The sequence below is a fragment of the Danio rerio genome, chromosome 22 (genome assembly GCF_052040795.2).
Source record: "Danio rerio strain M-AB ecotype USA chromosome 22, GRCz13ab, whole genome shotgun sequence".
NCBI classification, from domain to species: domain Eukaryota; kingdom Metazoa; phylum Chordata; class Actinopteri; order Cypriniformes; family Danionidae; genus Danio; species Danio rerio.
In genome coordinates, this window is record NC_141042.1 from 15,281,862 (window position 1) to 15,303,537 (window position 21,676).

The 21,676-nt window shown below is 33.4% G+C and overlaps 2 protein-coding genes across 3 annotated transcripts in view; one reads left to right on the plus strand and one right to left on the minus strand.

Moving 5' to 3' along the window:
• The window catches only part of LOC147831535 (uncharacterized), a 600,059-nt gene that overhangs the window by 385,843 nt on the left and 192,540 nt on the right, over window positions 1-21,676 (plus strand). The gene's annotated exons all lie outside the window — the stretch shown is intronic.
• lrp1ba (low density lipoprotein receptor-related protein 1Ba) overlaps window positions 1-21,676 on the minus strand; it is a 458,912-nt gene that overhangs the window by 378,929 nt on the left and 58,307 nt on the right. The gene's annotated exons all lie outside the window — the stretch shown is intronic.

The following is a 21,676-nucleotide window of genomic DNA, read 5'->3' on the forward strand; positions in this document are numbered from 1 at the left end:
TAAATAAATAAAAAGTACAATTATTTTAGGATACATTTTACAAGAAAATATTTCATAATTAACCATTTCTTTCATAATTATTAATAAGGTAATAAGAATACACTTAACTGTCTTGAATGCTTTAATGTTTAAATTATTAAATAAATAAACAATTAATTAATTAATTAAGAAAGAAGAAAATAAAATAAATTATTACATCAGATATATAAATAAAAATATAACATCAAAAAGTAAATAAACAAATTACATCAAAAAATTATATATATATATATATATATATATATATATATATATATATATATATATATATATATATTTAAACTTTTATAGAAGATCAAAGAGAGATTTTAAACAACTCATAAATAAATAACATCAAATAAATAAATCAGATATAAAAAAATAGAAATATAACAAGTAAATAAATCAAATATATAAATAAATATATAACATCAAGTAAATAATCAATCACATTTCCAAAACCACACATAAAAAATATATATAGGAAACAGTAAAAGGTAGGATTAGATTAGTCAACATCAGAGACCATTTTAACATGAAGCAACTTAAGCAATGCATGTTTACAGCATCCATTAATCCAACTGTGTCCATGTTTGTTTACAGAACATTAAAAAGCAATCCTGAACTTTAACAATATATTAGTGTGTTAAAACCAAAAAATACCTAAATGTAATAAGTGCTATAAAAGTTTTTTTTAAATTTTTTTAATAGATAAACTCCATTAAAAAAAGTAATACCAAGATTTACCCTTCCCCCAAACTGTTAAAATGGTGAAAATATGAATTTCAGCCTATATTATTTTGCTCAATCTGAAGTACCTGCTCTCCTCTCAAGAGTTCAAAGAGCCCATGATGTTTCTTTCATTCGGCCAAATCCTTACAAACCAATAGCCTGAAGTAGACGGCAATCTACTCAGAGCCAGCTCTTATTTATCCATGATGCATTAGTGCTTCATAAATAACCAAATAACACGAGCGCCGTACGGCCAAAAAACCAAACAATCCCAGCATCCATTTGAATTACTTGCCATCCTTATTTTGCGTGGCTGTAAACAATCCCAGAGAGAAAAAGTAGAAGACGGAGAAAAAAGAAGAAGAAACAGCAGGAACAAACATGATTTTTTACATCAGACGGTAGCTTAAAAGCGGTTGGAAAAGCACAAAGCGAGACGCTACAAAAGCTTTCAAGCTGGGAAAAGTGAGCGGATTTCCATTAAAGACTGGGGCGGTGATAGTGGAGCGTTGTGGCCAAAAATATACTTGAGCAAAAGTTTAAAAGAGGAGTAAAGTAAAAGTAGTACTTAAGTATTGAAGAAGCAAAAGTGTCCTTGTGAGAATAAAAATGAGAGAGGAGATCCTGAATTTGTCATTTTGAATCATTCTCTTATGCGTAGTAATATAAAAACATCGAAAATATTGCGATAATGTGAAATATACTTTCACCGGCCACTTTATTAGGTACACCTGTTTAACTTCTAGTTATTTAAGCAAATTTCTATTCAGCCAATCACATTTATGGATGTCATGAGAGTCATGTTCTCTATTGTGTTTAGTGTTGGTCAACTGTGGTAGCATCTTTTAATTAGGAAAAAATATTTTATTATTATTATTACTATTTTTTATTTTTTTGCTCTTTTATTGATAATTTTTCTATGTTCCTTCCTATTATGTGCTTATTGCTGTTTTTACTGTTTTATGCTCATACCATGTGTTTATTTTCTCTCCGTAAAGCACTTTGTGCTGCCCTGTGGCAGTTGGAAACATGCTATATAAATAGAACATGAACTTGAACTTGGATGTAGACATAGTTAAGATGACCGCATCAGAATGGGGAAGAAAGGAGATTTATGAGACTGTGAACATGGCATGGTTGTTGGTGCCAGATGGGTTAGTCTGAGGATTTCGGAAACTGCTGATCTACTGGGATTTTCACGCACAACTTCTTTTGGGGTTTACACAGAATGGTTCGAAAATGAGAAAATATCCAGTGAGCGGCAGTTCTGTGGGTGCAAATGCCTTGTTGATAAATGACCTTGTTCGATCTGATAGAAATGACAACAATAACTCAAATAACCACTTGTTACAACCGAGGTATGCAGAAGAGCATCTCTGAACACACAACATGTCCAACCTTGAGGTAGATGGGCTACAGCAGCAGAAGAGCACACCTGGTGTCACTGCTGTCAGCTAAGAACAGGAAGGTTCTGAGACTACAAATCACACAGGCTCACCAAAATTGGGCAACAGAAGATTGAAAAACCGTAGCCTGGTCAGTTGAGTCTCGATTTCTACTGCGACATTTAGATGGTAGGGTCAGAATTTGGCATCAACAGCATGAAAGCATGGATCCATCCTGCCTTGTATCAATGATTCAGGCCGCTGGTGGTGGTGTGATGGTGTGGGGGATATTTTCTTGGCACACTTTGGGTCTATTAGTGCCAGTTGATAATTGTGTCAACGCCACAGCCTACCTAAGTATCATGTCCATCCCTTTATGACCACAGTGTACACATCTTCTGATGGCTACTTACAGCAAAATAACGTGCCATGTCATGACGCACAAATCCTCTCAGACTAGTTTCTTGAACATGACAATGAGTTCACTGTACTCAAATGGCCTCCACAGTCACCAGAACTCAATCCAATAGAGCACCTTTGGGATGTGATGGAATGGGAGATTCGCATCATGGATGTGCAGCCGACAAATCTGCAGCAACTGCGTGATGCTATCATGTCAATATGGACCAAAATCTCAGATGAATATTTCCAGTACCTTGTTGAATCTATGCCAAGTGGATTAAGGCAGTTCTGAAGGCAAAAGTGGGTCCAACTCAATACTAAGGAGGCATACCTAATAAAGTGGCCGGTAGGTGTATATCGCAATGGTTTACAATAAAAGAGCCTTTTGATAAAAAAAGTATCTTTGTTTGATTGTCATTAACACGTCAAGCAATATAGTACTTGTAATATTGTAAACACACATCTTAAACCAAGCAAAAGGACAATCGAACTAACAACAACAACAACAAAAATTATAATTTAGTATTACAATATAGTGTATATAATATAATCTATTTAGTATAGTATATAGTAATAATTTAATTTGGTATAGATGCTGAAATGACCAATCAAGTGTTCAGAAGTGTACTCATGTGAACTTATGGTTAGTCAGTTTGAGCTGTAATTGACTCAAGTATAAACCGCCAAGTCAAATTACTCAAGTATATTACACCCCTGGGTTTGAAGTGGGGAAACATGTATTGTGGCTACAGAAACTTGAAATCAGATCCACAAGGCTGAAGTTTATGGTTTCGATGGAAGGTCAAAAAGGTCCTGGAAATTTTGATCTTGAGCGGCTGGTTTATGTGGACATGTTTTGTATTTGCTTTGTTAAATGGGTCTGAGCCAATACACAGAGAGAGCGAACAGCTTTTAGAGTGAAAACATGTTTAGTTGAGTTTTGTTTTAATCTGCTGTAAAGAAATTTTGATGCTGGATCTATATGTGCGAGAGATTCGTATGCACATCTGAATATACATTGTGAATACAGAAAAAAATTATAAAATAAAAAAAAAATAGAAATCTGTAACGCTTTAGAATAACTATCCATAAAAACTAGTTGATAGTCCATTAATAAACTGTTAGTTCAAGAGTTACACTTAGCTGATGATTTTTTAATAAAGCTTGTTTGGTTTGCTATCCCTTGAGAGAGCCTTAAGCTTATAAGATCCTCGAGCCCTGGGCTCCCTTCAGTTGCAGAGCGAGAGAGGAGTTTGAGCTCAGGTAGATTTCAATGAATCCCCCTTCCTGCTTATTGTAGCTAAGTTTCAGATATGGATGGCTGAGAAGAGGTGTGCTCAGAGCTTGGCTAAAATTATTTTGTATTAACTGTTTAGGGTGCTTGTTTTTGAACTGTGGGAGGAAACCGGAGGACCCGGGGAAAACCCACACGAGCACGGGGAGAACGAGCAAAACTTCGCCTGGTTTTAAAGTGGATTAAACCAGTGGCATTCTTGCTGTGAGGCATCAGTGCTAATCACTGGCCACCGTGTCGCCTGCTTGAAAGGAGGGGAAGTAGGGTAGGGTGGGGGGGTTTCTTCAAAAAGAAGGTATTGAGATGAGAAAAGTCTGGAGGTAAGGATCGTCTGATAGGATAATTAGGCAAATTTGTTTATAAATAAACTTCACTTAATGAGTTAAAAATAACTTGTTAAATAAAAGTTGATAGTTTGCTAATTATTTATAACTGTGCCTTATAGATAGCCAACAGATAACTTACAAGCTGTTCATTAACAAGTTTTAAATGACTTGTTAACTGTATTTTAATGATTTATAACTAAACAGTACCTAATAAATTAGTAACATCATAAACAAGCTGTTAGTAAATTCCTTACTAAAGACTTGTTAAGTATCAGTTAATAGTTTATATATGTTATTGGGACGATATTCTAAAGTTGCAGCTATTTTTTATTAATTGTTAGCAAATGAGGAATACTTGCAACTTTAGAATAGCGTCCCAATAACATACGTAAGCTATTAACTAACACTTAACTAATATATTAACTCACACTTTACAGATCAGTTGTTCATATTTGTTAACCATCTACTAATACCAGTGAAACGGTGTAAAACAGCAAATGGATGGAACAAGTTCTACAATAATTTGATGCGATATTTAAAATATAATTTTTTTGTAGCTTAACCTTGTTCCACTCATAGGCTTTTCCGTGTGTTGTATTTTACCAAAGAAAGTCCACAGATGAAATGTTGAACATTTTGTTTGCTGTATAGAACCACACATACTGAGCCATCACATGGCAAAACAGCAGTATACAACAGAATACAAACTCATGAGTTTTGGGCACTTTTGTGCTTAACTTGAAAACAAAATAAATAAAAATTTATTTAATTAAAGTTCTACAAAAGTTTCACTGGTGTTAATAGATGGTATTATATATATCATGATATATATATATATATATATATATATATATATATATATATATATATATATATATATATATATATATATATATATTAGAGCTGCACGTTTCTGGCTAAAATGAGAATCACGATTTTTTTGCTTAAAATAAAGATTACCATTCTGTAAAATAAATCTAAATATGAGATTATTGTTTTCTCTTAAACATGTGGTAAAACATCAATATTAATATTATGCGTAGGTCTATTTCTATAAATAATTATATTTTACTTATAATAATTCTGATGTTATATTATGTATGAGACATAGCCCTATGCTTGCAATCTGTCATTAAGAACATTATTAGACCATTTAACTCACTGGTAATATCAACATTATATAGGCTAGAGTAGTTATACTGACACTGTAAACAATTATTTTCATGCGCAACTGTGTGTTCGCTATGAAAGAAAAAAACATATCAAATGCTTGTCGCAATCATAACTTTAAAATATATGATTATTTAAATGATGTGCACGTTTTCGGTTTGCACGTGTGATTTCCCGGCCGAGAATACAGCATTATATGAAGACGAAATTAACATTTGTTTAGGTGAATTATACCTTATAAATACATGTGACTCTTTTAACATCATTTGGAGGTGTCCCTGTCACTGAGCAACGTGTGTTTAACAATTAACAGACTCGTGCAGCCGCCTTTGCTTCTCTCCTGAACTTGAAAATATGATTGACAGAATCATAGAAATGCTGGATTAAGATTGTCTAGGGGGTCGAATCGAGATTGCGATCTTTTTTTCGATTAATTGTGCAGCTCTAATATATATATATATATATATATGTATATATATATGAACATTTCATTAAGGTGTCATAAGTCTGCAACATACAGTTTCAACATTTTGAGCAATTTCACATTTTTGACTGCTGTAGCGCCATCTTCAAGACCAAATGACATTATGGATGGAGTGGTCTGCCAAATCATTTTTAGGTCAGGAGTCTGATCTTTGAAAATCCTATCAATAACAATAAGGTTTCATTGCTATGCAAAAACATTAAGCAGGCCTTCATTACACATCCTACATTGACTTTGAATCAAACTCTTCCAATTTTCTCAGAGCAATGCCATATTAGGAAGATATTATCTGTGAAAAACACAAACCAGGCCTTCTTACCTCTCTCTCTCTCACACACACACACACACACACGCACAGCAGCTCCTCACTAAGGAAACATGAATAATTCATAGACTTATCTTAAAATTCAGTGTGGCTTTCTCACACATTATGCCTAATGTGGTTCTGCTCGCTCCACGCCTGCTTGTTTTGTACCTGGGAAGATCCTGCATGCTGATCGTGTCCCTGACAGCTGCTTTGGAAATATATTTTATAGGAAGGTGTGAAATGTGGATGCACGAGGACACGAAAGCAGCTCCAATGATGAACATTCACACCACCGACGTTTTGGCAGGTATTATGATGCGAATGTCGACGCGAGTCAATCGCGTGCGTTTGTCAATACATCCACCGCGGTTCTGAGGCGGATAAAGAGATGAAGTCGTCAACTGACTTTCCTGACATGCTAAGTAGCACATTTATTGGACGAAATATCAATGTTGTCAGACAGATTTGATTTTCTTCTGCATTTATTCAAGATAGGAAGATTTCAAGCTTGCTTAGGAACAACTGAATGCTTCATTGCAATGATATTGACCCAAGCATGCAAGATCATAGTCATCAACTGAGCTGAGATTATTGTCCTTCTATTACCTTATTATATTTATTAGTTGACCTTATTTACTTTCTCAATATGGCGATTAGGATGTCTTGTATTGTTTTAACTTTAGCGATTCTGATTTTAATTCCTCTTATCAAATTCGCTTCTTATCGATTCTCAGCTCCAATTGTGAAAAAATGACTGATTCAAATTAAAATACAGTAAATAAACTAGAACATGTTATCCTGTTGCTGCCCAAATGTATGTAATGGTGATTGCCATTTTAAAAATTCCAGGATCCTTTCTGAAATTCTGTCTGTGTTTTGTACGCTAACAGTGTGAGGCGCTGCTGTTACTTATGTACTTACTTATGTTTAGGTTAAATGTTTATTGTTTATCAAGTTTTAACCAAAATTTTGATCGTTTTCTACGGTCATAGTGCATATTGTAATGAACCTCGCATGTGCACAATGAGATAAGGTCCTAAGGTCCTGGCAGATAGATACAACTGTTAAACTCTCACTGTCATTCACACTGTGGGAAGGACTGAAAAAGCCAAGCAATCTATATCTATTCAAGTGTCACTAATATGACAATAGTTTGAAAAATCTGGACAAATGCAATCTTGTCAGGCATTTTTAGAGAAAGAACAATTTTTGCAGGTCCTGTCAGATAGAAAGGAATCTATAAATGAAATTGAAATGCGCTCATCATATCGAGTCACCGGTTCTATGAAATTTAAAATGGGTTCTAAAATGGAACAAGTTCTTGCTACCCAATCCTAATATAGATGGAAGTAACCCATTCAACTGCCCCTAATTAGAAAGAGAGAGAGAAAAATCCAGGTCCTGGCAGATAGATATAACTGTTAAATGCTCACTGTCATTCATACTGTGAAAATGACTGAAAAAGTTAAGGAATCTATAAATCTATAAACGAAAATTCGAAAATGTGCTCATTGTATCAAATCACTCTCATGACTGTCTGTGTTCACCAGATACCACTGTAGTTCACCAGCAACTCACAGCGAACTACAGTGGTTAAAGAACTACAAGTCCATACATACCACGCGCACACACCCGGTATAACTTACACTGATTTGCCATTCACAGCTGTCCCCGCTTCCTGTTCATTTCCATGACTATTTACACAGCCATTCAACCACTGTTTGTTAGTTCGTCGTCGTCTTGGTTTAGTATGTTGTTATGAAAAGTATTTTGTATCCTGTCGTAGTTCTTAAGTCTAGTTCTAGTTTATCTGTCATAGTTCCTTGTTTTGTTTGTTTGCTACTTTGTTACTTTGAATTTTGGAGTTTCTTTTACTGCACAATCATCATCATCATTAAACTGCACTTAGATCTTACACCCTTTTTGTCTCCGTCTCGTCAACGTACCATGACAATCACTGGTTCTTTGAAATTTGAAACAGGTTCTAAAATAGAAAAAGTTCTTGATACCCAACTCTAACAGGGATAGCAGATACTCATTCAATTGTCACCAACTTGATTTATCCAAGTACATGTTCGTGGTTTACATCTATGTTGACCCTGGAACAACATTCCAATCAGCTAATCAGAATTAGGGGATACATTAACAGTCTATGTTAAGTTTAGGCTTATAGTTCGGTTTATGCACTTCTACAGGATTGTTATCAAAAAGTTACAATTGTGTTTGCTTTGACTTGTTGGATGGAAACGCTGCTTTATTGGCGGGTCTTAAAATGCCACAACCCAGTTTTGTGCATGAAGTTAATTCCCTTTTTTGGATGAAAACATAATGTTAAATGCTCACTGTCATTCATCATGTGAGAATGACTGAAAAAGTCTACAAAATCTACAAAGGGAATTGAATTTCACTTGTCATATTACATCAATGGTTCTTTGACAACCCTAATAGGGATAGAAGAGACTCATTCGACTGTCACTAATATGACAATAGTTTGAAAAATTTTGACAAACATAATCTTGTCATGTATGTTTAGAGAAAGAAACATTTAATGACATTAAAATGCTCAATTTCGGGTCACACTTCAGCACCAAAATACACTGTCATTTGTAAATGTTACATACTATCTTTCCAACCACCATTACATACCCATTTGTCAGCTATTACAAACATGTTTAAAAATTTAGTATGACTGCTTCTTCTTATAGTTCAATAAGTACAGGTCATAAGGTAATAAGTATGTTGTTTAATTTTAAGTAAACAGTTCAGATGGAACATTACCTTGCTAATAATATATTCTCGAAAGTAGCATTTGTTCATTCAAATGTTATTTTACTAAGCAAATTAAGCAAAACGATATAGTCCCTGGGACAACAGAATATTATAATGAAACAAAAATATAAAAGTCTAAGATATAAATCTAAATGAAATATGATAAATGACCATTTTAAGTTCATTATCATGACAGTGGCACATGAAAGATAAAACGTGTGATTTCTTTTTCTACACAGCCGTAATATTCTCAGGATAATCTTCTGCCATTTACAAGGTGCGAGTGAGTGACATTTAATGAGTGCAAGCAGTTCCTCATCCAAATCTGGATATTTAATTACACAGCAGAGCTTGAACATTAAAGACTCTGCAGGTGAACAGAATATTAAAAAAATGAACTACTGTAGCAGTTATCACCATACCTCCCCAGTTAATTGATGACATTAAGAATAACAATTTTTTTGTACTGCAATGTTATGTTTGAATATGCAAATTAGGAATTATTGTATTAAATATTCACAAATGTGCATATATTTCGAACATACATGTTTTTTCTTACATTTTTGGCATATTAAAATTTACTACTAATTCTGGGAATCTCTTTTAATCACTCTATAATTCTGAAAATAATGTGAACAGCCAGAAGGAAAACTATTTTTTGTACTATATAATCAGGCAAATTAGGTATGAACGTATCCCTATTTAATTCAAATACATCACATATTCACAAATTAACATACATACATACAGAATTAAATTTGTTTAAAGGGTTTTTGTAATCTTTTTTAATCACTCCGTAATTCAGAAAATAATGTGAACAGACAGAAAAATAAAATAAAAAATGTTTTATTTAAGTTTAAAAAAAATTTGTACGAAACATTTTTTTTTTTACTATAATTGAGGCAAGTTGTGAAATTAATGTCTTTAAGATTTAACCACAGTTAACAGATTCATTATGTAAACAGTATCCTATAAATAAAATATTTCATATTAATATTTTACTTAAATGCTAACCTTTTCATATTTCTATATTATTCATTATGTGTTTAAAAAGGTCCAACAATTATGTATATAAAATATACAGATATAAATAAGAAAATACATGAAAAATAGCAAATTCCACCAATTTTCACAATACAGAATATTTTACACATCGTAATCTTAGTTCTATGATGTATCTGACATCTTGGTCAAAATTGAGTTATTTACATAAAATGACAACTTATGACAAACTTTTTAAAGTTATTTACATTTTAAGTCTTTTTATTTAAAAAACAAAAAAGGTTTTATCTTCAAAGTCGAACTCTAGCTTAGCTCCATAAGATTCTTCCGCGAGCCAATCAGCATTTTGAATGAACGCACAAGAACCAGCTTTCAGCTTTTATCGCATCGGAATCAGCTTTCTTTGTCATTTCACCGGACTGCTCCATTAACAGTGGAAAAAAACGGAAAGAAGCATAAAATCAGAATCGACTAAATAATGCCGCACCACAGAAAATTGAGAAGAAACCTCACTGTTGACTATTTTATAGATGATCTTATCAAAGACAGCAGTCTAAATTCTAAAGCTGTCTAAATTCCAGGTACATGTAAGTTTGTTTTCCATTTTTTTTTTTTTCTTAATTACAACAATAAAGATTACCCTATTAATTACATAAAATTAACATCTGCACAGCCTTGTTTTTGTAAAAAATTCATTCTAAAACATTAAGTGAAGTTTCACAAACTAATTCCCTGTCCTCTCAAATCATTAGTAAGCCAATCGGATCATTCGAAACTCCCCATAAATAGCATTACTCCCTTATCTTCATTTTGTGAAGAATCCCCCCGATTTAATCCCATCTCCCCATTTTCCTCCTTTACCACGGGAAGCTCTTGACAACTACCTGATCTTGGACCCTCTTACATGCTCAATGACCAGGCAGGAGCCCTGGGCTTAATTATATCCAAGCTCAGGGTTCTTTCCTGGGACAGCATGTCAAACCTTCTAATATTATCAAACAATAAATGTGAACTCTTGAAAAAAATTTTTTTTGAAAGTATTTTTTTTTCAAAGCAGAAAATACATTTTTTAAAATTAGTAGGTTCTATCTGCATTTGCCTGTTGTTGATTTGGTTTTCTGTTTTTTCACCCCAATTTGCGAATTTAAGAGTTTGATATTTTACATTTGGACTACATTTAGGGTCTTTGTCATATTAATGTGTGGAAGAGAACTGTTACCCACATATTTTCTTTGTTAAATAGAATGCAAAAAAATTGAAGCTAAATATCTAAAAAACCTTTAGATTGCAGATAAAACCTTATAATTTCAAGGTGACGATAATAATATATAATTAAATCTTTTATAAAAAATATTTATTTGAATATTATAAGAACTAATAAATGATTATTTAATTATTTAAATTGAAAAGTCAAATAATACTCCATTAATACATTAATATGTTAATTAACTCCATTAATATATTAAGCCCATTAATACATTTTCTGAATAAAATTAGAAATAAAAAAAACATCTTATATTTTTATGTAAATACATATTTTATAGATATATAAAAATGGAAATATTATATTAAAATATCTGTGTGACATAATAAAAAAAAAAAAAAATATATATATATATATATATATATATATATATATATATATATATATATATATATACATATATATATATATATATATATACATTACACAGTAAAACACCTTCACCGCACCTTCATATCATCCCACACAAATCGATTTAATTTTTGTTTCACGATTTGAATTGATAGAACATAAAACAAAAGCCAAGTTGTCCAAAATAAAGGGGGAGGGAAAGAATTGTGTGGTTTTAGCTTATTTTAAATAAGCAAACATTTTTTGAGAGCATGCACTGTAAAAAATGCTAAGATTTTAATCATGGAACAACATGAAGAATTAATGTTAACTTCTTAGTTTTTTTACAAATTCATGTGGGTTGAACATAAAAATTAAGTTGTCCCCCAAAAAACTCAGGAATTTTGTTGTTTCAGCTCATTTTAACTAAGTAGTTTGAACAAACAGCAGGAGTGCAGCAGCAGTGTATTACTGTACATAAAGCACAACTAGTTTTTCTTCTCAATTCATTAAATAAGAATAAACAAGTGTTGTATCTTCAATTTTTAACTTTTAAATGTAAACGCATTGCTCTGTAAAACCCTGCAGAATACAGATATCAATGAAACAGTGTAGTTTGGTGTCTGTAAAGCTGCTTAAGTGGAAATTGATAACACATTTTTAGAAAACAGCCTTTCAAAACAAGTATTATAAACAAAATCGGAATAAACCAACTGATAAAGTGCGACAAAGTAAACACTTCATATGTTTTCTTTGCGTTAAACTAAAAATACCCTTCATAAAAAGTCCCAAAATAAAACGCAGACAGGTGTGTGAAGAAGCAGTGTTTTTGCAGCAGGAGACGGTCGGCTTCATCAGTCTGAGTGCTGGAGATGAACGGCTCCAGCCATTGTGGCCGAGAGATGTTTCTCTCTCTTGTGCGATTAATCAATCCCAACACGCAGCAGCTCGTTCAATTACGCCGCGTGTGGGGCTCATATTGATTGTTTTATTTCTCGAGTAAGTGGGAAGGACGTGGGCCCTCTGCCAGCTCTTAATTATGAAATATCATTCTCGGTTGCTATAAGATGTGGCACAGCTAATGAGGAACGAGTCTTGCGCAGCTAAAAACTTCTCGCTGGAAAGGTCTGATTATTTAAGGAGCATACAAACAGTTACAGCTCTCTACACTGTAAAAATAAATAATAAATAAGAATTACATTTTTTTAAATTGAATCGAATTAACCTTATAAGTCAATTCAGCTTGTTTTATTAGATTAAACTGGCTTACCTTGCATAATTGAGTTGAAAGATTGTTCACTTATAAATTAAAGTAGCATATAAAGACATGTTGGCTTATTGATCATGTAATTTTTGTTCATCTTGTTCATAAAAAAAGGATTTTTAAACAGATTTAAATAGAAATTATATGACAAATTAGACATTAAATTGATTACATAATAAACATTAAGAAAAAAACTCAAATATATTATATTCTTATATTATCTATCCATCTATCCATCCATCCATCCATCCATCCACCCAACCCACCCACCCACCCGTCCGTCCGTCCGTCCGTCCGTCCGTCTGTCCACCCATCCATCTATCTATCTATCTATCTATCTATCTATCTATCTATCTATCTATCTATCTATCTATCTATCTATCTATCTATCTAGACTACCTGACAAAAGACCCGTCACTTATCCAAGTTTAAGGAACAACAAATATTAACTTGACTTCTAGTTAATCATTTGGTATTACAAGTGGCTTATATGAAAGGCAAAGGACTCTAGATTACGCTAATTTTTTCTAAATAAAATATCATCATGCCTTGATTTTTAATTATTTAATTAGTAAGGTACTTAGACAAAAGTCTTGTTACTTAACAGAAATAATGTACAGTATAGAATATAAAGTCATTGTGCAGTGGAAAAATAATTAATATTGTGTATGAGTCTCATGAGCTTGGAGGACTGCATCCAAACATCTCTGCAGTGACTCAAATAACTTACTAATAAAGTCATCTGGAATGGCAAAGAAAGCGTTCTTGCAGGACTCCCAGAGTTCATCAAGATTTATGGATTCATCTTCAATGCCTCCTCCTTCATCTTACTTCTTACCCCTTTGCTTTCAGGAACTTTGATGTGGAGGCTGAAGTATGAGAAGGAGCGCTATCCTGCTGAAGAATTTGCCCTTTCCTGTGGTTTGTAATGTAATGGGCAACACAAATATCTTGATATCTCAGGCTGTTGATGTTAATATCCACTCTACAGATCTCTTGCACGCCCCCATACTGAATTTAACCCCAAACCATGATTTTTCTTTCACCAAACTTGACTGATTTCTATGAGAATCTTGGGTTCATGCGGGTTTCAAAATGGCTCTTCTGCAGTATTTGTGATGATTGGGATGCAGTTCAACAGATTCATCAGAAAAATCTACCTTCTGCCACTTTATTATTTTTTGCTTTTATTATTTTTGGTTATTTCATGCAATTATGCATAATTTACCATTATCACTATATACAAATATGTATAATTTTAATAATAACATGAATAAATTTATTAATAAAAATAGTAATTTTAGCTTGGATTTTAAAGACAAATGTGGAGGGAAACTTTGGAAACACACTTGTGTAAATAAAAAAACTAAATAAAAGCATAAAAATCAATATTGTAACATAATATTAGTTTAAATAAAAATACATGATAAAATAATACAATTAAAGTAGTTAAATAAATACTATAAATGAATATCAATTTTGGAAAAATATATGTCTGTTATAGTCATGTATTATTTTTTATTTGTTTTAAAAAAATAGTAAATATATTTAATTAGTTTTATTTTTATTTAATTACAAAAATAAGTACCAACACAATATAAATCACTTTATATGAACATTGTATTTTAATAAAAAAAATGTACAAAATCAAATATTCTATATTATATTATATTATATTATATTATATTATATTATATTATATTATATTATATTATATTATATTATATTATATTATATTAGCACACACAAGTAATATTTGCTTATTTATTACTAACCATAGAGTTTAGAATTTGGGGTTATTTCATGCAATTATGCATAATTTACCATTATCACTATAATATGCTCACAAAACACATAGTATAGAATAAAATGTTACCAAACATTTTTCCTTTTTTTCTGAAAGATGTTTTGAGAAGCCACATATGTACAAAATGCCTCTAAACATTGTCTCTGAAAGCTGTTTTGATGCTGTAAAGTTCTGAAGGTGCATCAGAAAAAAAGTAACTTACATAAAGGAAAGCGTGACTTAAAGAGTCGTTTGGAATTGCATGTCATCTCTGTATTTTCAGGGTCAGTCAAGCTGTCGGCTCGACTCAAAGTCATCATGAGCTTCACAAACGCAATAACCTGCAACAGCTTTCAGCGACAAAACCGATGCGAAATGAGATGACGAGTCCTTGGAAGCTCCTTTATCATCACAATCTACATCAGAGGGCATTCTGGGTACGTCAAACGACAAGATCCAGCCCTGCCAGCTGTCTTCATTCTATCCAACGCCGTTTTAGCGACAGAAACGCTCTTCTCTTATCGCAGATGTCAACACAAAAACCTTTGGTGGAGGATATAAATGGAAAACGAGTGACTTTGCATCCGTTGTCTTAAGATTATATCTGATTCATCAGATATCTGAATTGCTTTTATCGTGGCACAATGAGATTTGCAAATGAAACATCATCTTTTTCACCATTTCTTGGACAAGTACTTCCTGTTGGCTCTACTGACTCTATATCAACTTGTTAAATATGCCGTTCATGCTAAACACTGCCAGAACACCCGACACTACCAATGATTTGGATAAAAAACTAAAATACCACATGATAACAAGCATTACCATTAACAAAACATATTATAAACTTCATGGCAACAGAAAACTTTAGCGAGTCCATTACAACATGCTTATCAGAACATATATATATACAGTATTAAACAAAACTCAGAGCAACATGCTAAATATCACAGAGAATTTCCTTAAATAGAAACTAAAGAGAAACAAACAAAATAACACAGAACAAACCTTAGCAACACCATAGCAAAATGCTAAAAACAGTAGCACATCTTAAGAACCTCCTCATGCTAACGCCAATCATGAGACCTTATGGCACATTATGCCCCATAGCAACAGAACAACTTGGAAATTACAAATCAACATGATAAAAACATCCAGAAAAACATATGCTAACAATTAATGGACGAATCTATCAAAGTCCCTCAACTGAACTGGAAACCACAACTACACAGTAAAATCAACAATCTAGCTACCACACAACAACAAAACACCATAGAATTCACTTAGAATTTCATCAAAATTCAAAATGCCAAAACCATCAAGGACACATGCTATGTGCTATGACTTGACAACATGCTAAAAAGGACTCATATTGTCATAGAAACAACATACTTAAAATAATCTAAACACATTTGCATCCCGATAACAGTAAACATTAGCAATACAATTACAGCATGCTAAACATGCTAAATACAACCCAGAGCAGTGTTTTAAAAGACTCACCCAAAGAGAACTTCCTACAGTACAAACTACAAAGAAAAAAACAACAACAGCTTAGTATACATTAGCAATCTCATAGCAATAAGCTAAAAACAACACTGCACACTTTAGCTGCTCCATGTAAACTATGCCAATGATAATGACAATTTTAATTTAAAAAAAAACACAGAAACTACAAAAATAGTTTTATGGTGCATCTACCTTATACAGAACACCATATCACATATCAACATGCTAAAAACATTCAGAACACCCTATGCTAGCAATTACTTGACAGCCACCACAAAAAAAAAATAAATAAAAACCCAAATTGTCCAATAAACCAAATAACAACATACAAAGCATCACCCAAAACACATTTGCAAACTCAAAACAACATGGTAAACAGAAAACTTTAGCAACTCCAACAACAACATGCTAAACACAACCACAAAAAAACTACACCAGAAACCCTATGGGGGAAAAAAAATGCTAAACAACACTTAATATGTCCCACAACAGCAACACCATGGCATGCTAAAAATGAGCAAACACCCTTTGCTAGCAATGACTTCGCAACATGCTAAAAATCACATAACATACTAAAAAACACATCAGCACCCCATGACAACAGAGCATCTTAGAAATCACATATCAACATGCTAAGAAAACCCAATACTAGTGATGATGACAGTACCACAAACTGCAGAAAAACAAGCAAAAAAAAAAATACTCAGAATACCTTTGCAACCCCATAGCAACATGATACAAACACAGAGAAGCTTATATTCACAGTACTACACAGAATGGTTTAGAAACCACTTAACAACAAAACAAAAACAATCAAGATTATCATAAGACAGCTGTCTTCATTCTACCAACTGCCATTTTAACATTTCTCTTCTCTTATCGCAGACGTCAACACAAAAAAACCTCTGGTGGAGAAAATAAAAGAAGGAAAAAGTGATTTTATCCAATTCATCTGATATCTGAATTTCTTTTATCATGGAACAATCAGATTAGCAAATGAAGCGCTGTCGTTTTTACCCTTTCTTAGATAAGTACTTCCTGTTGGCTCTACGAACCGTCTGGCTGGAGGATTTTGATTGGCTGAGTCTGTGTGGACTCAAGAGAGTCTCGCTTCAGTATCCAAAATGTTTCTAAATTAGAGGGGCTTTCAAATGAGGCTAGATTAGCATAACAGCACAGCGTTTTCTCAGTATATAAAGTGTTTCACTGGGACATCCTGTGTGGAATGATTCAGTGGGAACAAAAAACAATTACTTAATTTATCAGCATGTTCAAGTGGCCTTTTGGAAATATTTTTGAAGAAAAACACATTAGGCCTTTACCTGTGAGGATTTACGATTATAAAACGGGTACGATGAATGGACACAATTCGTATCAAAGACTAAAAGGAGGTGAAACTTGGACAAGTAACTAATTAGCTAGAAACATAGCATAGCAACATGCTAAAAACAGCCTACAACACTAAAATAACCACATACTAGCTTGCTAAATTAACTACAAAAGCCCTTAATAACAATATATAATTTACATGCTGCAGAAATGCTGTAGCAACGTGCTAAAAAATGAAAACAAAGAATATCATCACAACAATATAGCAACAACATAAATAGCATAAACATGAAATCCTCAGAAATACCTTAGCAGACATGACAGAAATCAACCAGAACACCTTAGAAACCACTGGATTATATAGTACAAAAAAAAAAATAATAAAATAAATAAACACCACATAAAACAGCCTGGCTACACGCTAACAACAACAACCAAAAATAACTAACAAACTTCATTATAAAATGGTAGACATGCCATGGCAAACACACAGTAGGCTACATCCTACAGTTTAAACCACCTAGCAGCATGCTTAAAAAAAACATATAGGACACCTATGAGATCAGACGGCAACATGCTAATAACTAATTTATTTCTTCCCTGCTGAAAAATCCAGCTTAAACCAGCCTAGTTTTAGAAGGGTTTTGACCATGTCCAGGCTGGCTTCCAGTCATTTCCAGCCTGGTCTTAGGCTGGGAGATGACCAGCTAAATCCAGCTAAAACCAGCTTGACCAGCCTGGTTTAAGCTGGACATAGCTGGTTTTAGCAGGGCTCCCAGCCTGGCTAGGTTGGTTAAGCTGGCTTTAGCTGATCATCTCCCAGCCTGAACAGCTAAGACTAGGCTGGAAATGACTGGAAGCCAGCCTGGAAATGGCCAAAACCCCTCTAAAACCAGCTTGGTCGACCAGCTAAAACCAGCCAACCAGCCTAGGCTAGTTTAAGCTGTTTATATCCCTGGTTTAGCAGCTTTATATCCACAATACTAAACATGCGAAAAATGCTAAATGCTATGACTATTTACACAACTCTTTACAATATAAATAATATAGCAACGTAACATCAGATAGTAAAAGAGAACCAGCCGCCTTAGCAACTTGCTAAAAACCCGGAAACCACATAATGTAGCAATATACTAAAATGTAAACTGATGATCACAAATAATGATAACCACAATTGACGAATATGTTAAACTAAAATATTAATAATGAAAAACAATTGTTGTTAATTTTACTTCTAGGCAATTCATCTCCTTTATAATGATTATCTGGAAGAAAAGATAAAGGGTTTGAAAGAACATTACATCACTTTCCCCTCTTTTCATGCATCCGCGCTTCTCTAATCTGTTCATACATTCATTCACTCCAGTATTGAACAAGCTACAGGAGAACAGACAGATAACAGGGGATTAGAGAAAGAAAGAATAAAACAGAGAGAGAGAGAGAGAGAGAGAGAGAGTGAGAGAGAGAGAGAGAGAGAGAAAGAGAGAAAGCTTGTGTGTGTGTGTGTGTGTGTGTGTGTGTGTGTGTGTGTGTGTGTGTGTGTGTGTGTATGTGTGTGTGTGTGCGTGCGTGTGTGTGTGTGTGTGTGTGTGTGTGTGTGTGTGTAATTATGTTGCTCTCTCAGTTGTGTAATAGAACACGACTTTTCATTTATCAATACAAGATCACATTAATTGTGAGGTAAAAAATTTGTTTGCATTTGTATGTTCACACCTCTGTCGTCATGTGGGCGCCAGTGTACAATTTGCTGTAAAACAGCTATCGTATGCCTTTTTATCTAAAAAACTAATTTCAAATTAAAGAACGGCATTATTAAAATAGTAAATAATATTATGATACAGTATGTATGTAAATATATAGAACAAATATATTGAATACATTGAACAAGCAACAGACAGATAACATTAGAAAACAACAATAAAACAGGAAGATTAAGAGAAAATATTAGGCTGTAAACTATGTAAAACATGTATTGTTCTCATCAGAGCGGTGTTCTCGTATTGTTCTGGGGAAAGTTACTGTGTGGAGAAGTCCCAAAGAAGCATACCACACAAACTGTTGTATGCCCAGAGTGTAGCATTGGGATTGATATTTATTTTATTAAAATTATTTTTCAATTAAATAAAAATTTTGTTAAAATGCCACAAAAATTCCAACACAGGCTCATTGCTGATACATACCATTACAGGTCTACATTTCTGGGCACAGCGAACTACACAACCAGAAGTACTCTCCTCGCAGTTTTTCTTTTGCAAATCCAATAGAGGCCCCTGTGTACACTTTTTGATGATCTTAAATTTCTCTTTTGACTTCTCTTCTCGCATAAATTCAACAGAGGGTGCAATATACACTTTAGCCTGCCAGGCCAGCTTGCTTTCGACTGACTGACTGTTTAACTGACCACTGATGCCAACTTAGTGACTTTGTCTCTGTATTTAGCAACTTTTTAGTTGACAAATTTTCAAAAAAGCAACTAGCGACAAATCTAGTGACTCTCATGTGTGTATACTGTACCATTCCCACTCTCTTCAACGAGCTGCGGGTGATGGCGTCACACACCTGAACCAGCTAATCCAGCTTTCTAGGTATACCAGAAACTTCTGGTACACTTCTGTGTTGAAGGCAGTTGGAGCTAAACTATGCAGGACACCAGCCCTCCAGGACAGAGTTTGGACACCCATGGTCTAATGCAATTCAATGACCTAAGCTAAGGTAAGCTAAAAGTGCTCCCGCCATACTCAGATCAGCTGAATGGAATCACAAATGGTAAAACTGATCTGTTTAATGGAGAAAACTTGCTGAAGAGCTTTTTGAGTTGACTGTTTGGGTTAAAAGTTAAGTCAACTCAAAAATAGCTGTGCACCAAGATGCCTAACAATTTTAAATTGATTTTAAATGTAAAAACTTTTTTAAATGGTGTAAAATGTGCCTATTTTAATTTTAAAATGGTGTTCCTTTAAACCTGAAACACATATAAATGCATATCATAATCTGTTTTGGATGGCTTTTCGTATACCAGCATTTACAATTACAAATCACCTCAAAGATAAACAGAAAAGCCTCCCAACATCTCTAAACGTTTATTTCAGCATTTGAATCCCATTTCCAGCACTAAGTCAGTCACGCTTCTGAGATTTAATCATGATTTGAGTGTGTGTGTAAATGCGACACCACGGGAAACGTGAATATACGACTGCGCTGATCGCCTCCACCAGCTGTATGCGCAAAAAACAGTGAAAGTTTTCGGGTCATTGCACATGATGGAGAAACGCAGGAACGCTGTAAAACCAAACGAGCCGCAGAAATCAAACAGCATTCGCAGAACGACAATGATCTCGCTGTGATTTCACCCATCTGCTGTCCTATTATGGAGAAACCAAAGCAAATACTGTCCATCTGAAAGACACTTTTTGCAATTTTTTCATCGTAAGAACAAAAAACGTGCAGCGTTTTTACACTCGGGTTGATAAAACCACAAACACATGCTGCTCTCTCCAAGACACTGCAGAGTTGAAGTATGTTAAAGAGTGTTTAAGTATGACTACTTTAATTATACTTAAAAAACTCTTATGGAATAATATAAAGCATTTGTTTGGTATTTTAAATATATTGATATATTAGTTTACTGTAGATAAAATACAAAAAAACACATTTCTAAAATAATTAGGAAAAAATATTATACATTGAATTATAATAAGGATTTATAAGTAAAAATAAGTATACACATGTACGCATTTTAAGTAGGAATTATTATTAATTATTATTTTTATATTTGTTATATTGTTTATATATCTATTCCTTTAAAATATAAAGTTCCATTGCATTAGGTTAGTCTGATGCAGTACTAAAAACATGATTATTTTAATCTAATATTTTAATTATTATTTTAAACCGGAGCACTCTGAGGAACATGCAAACATTTTTTCAAATACTTTCCCTGCTGTGTGTGGAGTCACGTGACCCTGCTTTGTCAAGGCTAATTTATACTTTATACTAATTATAAAGTTATTATAACTAATTTTATATGTAAATATATAAGTAAATATATAAGTAAATATATAAGTTATTATAACTAATTATATTGTTCTGACATTATACTTCTGCCAAAAAAAATTAAATAAACGTCACAATGACAAGCTTTGTGATTGGTTGCTTTGGTAGCGGTGACGAGAGTTGGTGGCACGGAGAGCCGTGTTTTATGCAATATTTGTTTTAATTTCAGTTGTTCAGCATCAGAGGTGGGAGTAAATCACATGTGCAAGTCACAAGCAAGTCTCGAGTCATAACCTTCAAGTCTCAAGCAAG